Raw genomic sequence first — 4323 nt, forward strand, 5'->3', positions numbered from 1 at the left:
CACGAGAAATGCCGGAGGAAACACCACAGAAGCGCTTCACAGGAGGCTCCCAAGCACTGAGGATGGGGGACAAAATGTTTGCAACAAAAACATCCAGCTCAGCGAACAGAACCACAGCAACGAGCACCCGAGCTACAAATCTTCTCACAAACTTTGAACTATGTAAATTATCATAGAGTCACAGAGTCCTACAGCACGGAAACAGGCCTTTATCCCAAAATGGTTCATGTTGACCAAAATGTCCATTCATGCTCAGCCCATTTCCCTTCACTTGGCCCATATCGTTCTTAACGTTGCCTATCTATATATTTATCCAAGTGTGAATACGTGTTTGAGGAATACACATTATATTCTACGCTATCAACGTTTTATTTTGGAAAAAATGAGTGGTAGTCCATAACGCTCAAGTTTTAACGCAATCAGTTTTAATTCTTTTGTAGAGTTACAAATTAACCACTAATTTCCTTCACATTCTTCTCATGGTACTATCACTGCAAGGCTTAGTTTGCTGAAACTCCTTTATTCTGTCTCTATATAGCAAGGAAATTATTCATTATAAAAGAGAGAAAATCTGTTCACAGTGTCCCACATACTATCTCAAGAACACTCTACAAATGCAAGAAGGTGGCTTCACTGTTGCACTTTAATCATTTTGCAATCAATTTACTGTCAGTGATTCATGACCAAGGACATCCAGCTCATTTTCACCAGGAGCACTTCCCATTATCTCGCCTTCTCATAAATACAAAATGAGAAGGATGGTATGTTTTGCCAAATCATTTCTTTGCCTTATGAAGAAAAGCCACTCCAACAGCATCATCACCATTGCCATTGGAGATGGTTGAAGATGCTGAGGAGGCAATGGACTAGCTATATGATCTCTGGAATATTAATTCATGGACCCAGGTAATGACCCAGACCCCGGATTGGAATTCCACCTCGACAAAAGTTGGAACTTGAATTCAATAAAATATCAGAAATTAGGAATCAAATAAAACAATGAAACCATTGTCGATTGTCCTACCTGGCAGCCCATGCCCTTCAGGGAAGGAAATCCAACATCTCCACCTGATCGGGCTTACGTGTGACTCCAGACCCACAATAATGTGGTTAACTCTCAGTTGCAGTTTGAAATGACCAAGCCAGCCATTCAGATTTATCAGTCACTATAAAGTCTCAAAGAAATGAAACCGGACAGAACTAAGCACTGACTACGTACAGCCCACGGACTGCACTGATCAGCAAGACAGCTATCAAACACCTTCTCAAGGACAATGGGGAAAGGGAATTAACTACTGGCCCAGCATCCCATTAATGAATAAAAGAACTTGTTTACACTCAGGGAAGAGAGACAAAGCGACATAACTCACTTTAAACAGTGACTTTGATGTATACCTTACATGGTCACAGTTTTCAGTAATATGGTAACAGGAGAAAAATAAATAAGGTAAATCTTGTTTGTTTTCCATCCCAGTTAATCATCAAAAATCCGTTTGTTTGCTTCTTTCCCTCTATCTTTCCCTTTCTCTAGCTATTCTACTCAGTCCTTCTCCCCTTTACAACAGACGTCCCTGTCACCAACATCAATCACAATATTTCCCAGCGGCATTTAGTTCTGATGCCTGGTCATTGGACTGAAAATGCCATTTTTTTCTCTCGATCTGAGGCTGCCAAATCTGGTCAATTTCTCTGGCACTTCCTCGTTCTTATTGATTCTGATCTCTTGCAAAACCTTTACTTTTGTTATTACATGGGATGTCTGCATTGCTGACAGGGGCAGTATTTGTTGAAAATTTACTGTGAGGTCATTCCCGATGGTAGTACAGAGCCAAGCACATTACCGTGGGTCTGATGTCAGTCCTTAGCCAGATCAGGTAATAATGCTAGATTTCTTTTCCAAACGACATCAGTGAAATAGATAAATTTATGGACTAAATGCTGGTGATGCTATGCTTATAATTAGTGAAACTTGGTTTTATTTTCAATTCCTGTCATTTGAGTTTACATTCTGACATAATTTGTGGTAGGATGTGAAACAGTGCCTTTATCTGTAATAACATGTGCCTCTGAATTACACTTCTTGCAACAGTAATACTCTGACACAGCTTCCCTGTCATGAGGTTACTTTAGAGACAAGAACAAGGTTGTGATCAAAATATTTGCAACTCAAATCATACTTCGAGGGGACCTGTAATCAAAAAGGCATGAATAATGGTTTATTAAGAGACAGCATTGATGCCAAGATGGTGACTGGGAATATTATCGAGCTGATAGTGGATAGGTTTGATGATGGACAGAATACCGAGACATAAATGAATTTTGGGTAAAAATGTACTTCGGGATTGTGAACACACTTGTTCTCAGGTATTTGTGATGGCGAGGGTGTGGACTGTTCTGAAATTTGTGGATAATGAATGGAATTTGCATTTGAAACTGAAGACAACATTTTCCATCTTAGCCAAATAAAGATAACAGAAATAGCAAGGAAGTTCGCCATGGTTTATGGGATTAGTAAATGGATAGAGATGGAGATACTTACCAGGAACACCAACAATAGCAAGCATGGGATAGTAACCTGTCTGAATAATCACCAGTACACCGTATATCCGATCTAATAATGTCGACCAATGCCAGGAAAGATAGAAAAGACCCGAGGACCACCCTCTGTCCATTGTTGCAGCATTCCAGTCGAATGTTTGCAGATTCTGATCCATTAATGGAATATTCCAGAGTATTCTCAAATGTTTACCTCTCCTCTTCCTGTCTCTGCAGCTGCTGATCCCTGTTAGTGGCGGAGGTGATGCATCTGCTGATACAATGGCATAAAGCATTGCAAGAAACCCCTTACTAATAGGAGAGGGAAACCATCCAGTGACATCATTAAGATCCATGGAGACTGACATCAATCATAGTCACTGAACAAACAGGCATTGTTCATTTGCAATACTGTACCGCCTGAACCTCCACCACCACCACCCTCAAAAACCACAATCCAGATGTTGTTACCGTGCTGATCACTCCTCGACTAGAACAGGCACTAGCCAATATATTTCCAGAGGCTACGTTGGCACTCCATTACACAGGAAATGTGGATTTGCCTGGGCATTCCTTTAATTGACCTCATGAGGCAATTTTGTATCTTCAACACTCAATGTGCTTCAGCACCTTTTTAAAATAAAAATTCACAAACACATTAACACACTTTATTGGCTTCAAAGCAGAAAGACTTACATTGTTTGTATTCAGTCCACAGCCAAATGTGGCACATGTTGTCACAAAGCCAGTCCTTTTACAAAGTTATATTATCCTTGAATTTTCTTCTTCACTGAGGTTCTAAATGACTCAAGATTCCAATATGTCTGAGTTTTGAAAGGTTCATTTCGGGTCCTTTTGTTTATACCTAACTGGTAATGCCTCAGCCAGAACGCTTTCAAGTCTTTAAATAAAAACTAGTATAATCAAGAGGACGTGGCCAACTTTCTAGCTGGGCAGACTGATTCAGTTTGAGGCTTAGCTGAGTTAGGGTCACTGTTGAAATTGGATGTTCTCCCCCCCTTCTATTCCGACTTCATAACTTGTAAGCTTTTTGTATCAGATTTACTTTTTGTGATAAAGCATTTGTTAATTGGAATTCTCGCAAGGATTTTGGAACGACATTCTAAAGTCAGGATAGCTTCTTGGTTGGATCAGGTAAGTTAGTTGGATATTCCATTTTCAGTTTCATGTGCTTCATTCCGTAATTTGGTAAATAAAGTCTGTTTAAAACTCGGCAGTCTGACCAGCTAATTCACTCCTGGAATAGCCACTATGCACTAACCTTCAACAAATAATCATATTTAAGTCTGGAGTACCTGCTTAAAAATGTATTGAGGGTTTGGGCATGGTCTATAACAGATTGGGGGCCTTTACGGAATTTAGACAGCCAGTGTCAAGTTTTAGAGTCTCTTTTTTCGTCTGTTGATTTGGTGGGTAAACAGAACTCCAGAAAACATTCGCTCTTGCAGTCACAAAGGGTGTTTTGGAAATGTGAGAATCGACCTTTGGAGTTGTATAAAATGCACAAAAGTCCAAACTGTGGAAATTAGTAGACAACAGGAATTGAAACTACCTCCTAAAGTGAGTTAAGATGAGATGATTGCAGCAATAGTTCAGCATTCCAATTTGCTGGAAACTCCATTGGGATCTGCAGAAATGACTAAACTTCAAATGCAAATAAAGCAGCTTGAGTCAGAAGCAGAAATGAAGCAGTTTGCGTTATGACTAAAATTTAAAGAGAAACAAAGAGAACGAATTGGTTTTATTCAGGAAAGAGAAAGAAAACGA

This window comes from Chiloscyllium plagiosum, unplaced genomic scaffold (assembly GCF_037043375.1).
Source record: "Chiloscyllium plagiosum isolate Xiang-an unplaced genomic scaffold, Cpla_swu_hap1 HiC_scaffold_9, whole genome shotgun sequence".
Classification (NCBI taxonomy): domain Eukaryota; kingdom Metazoa; phylum Chordata; class Chondrichthyes; order Orectolobiformes; family Hemiscylliidae; genus Chiloscyllium; species Chiloscyllium plagiosum.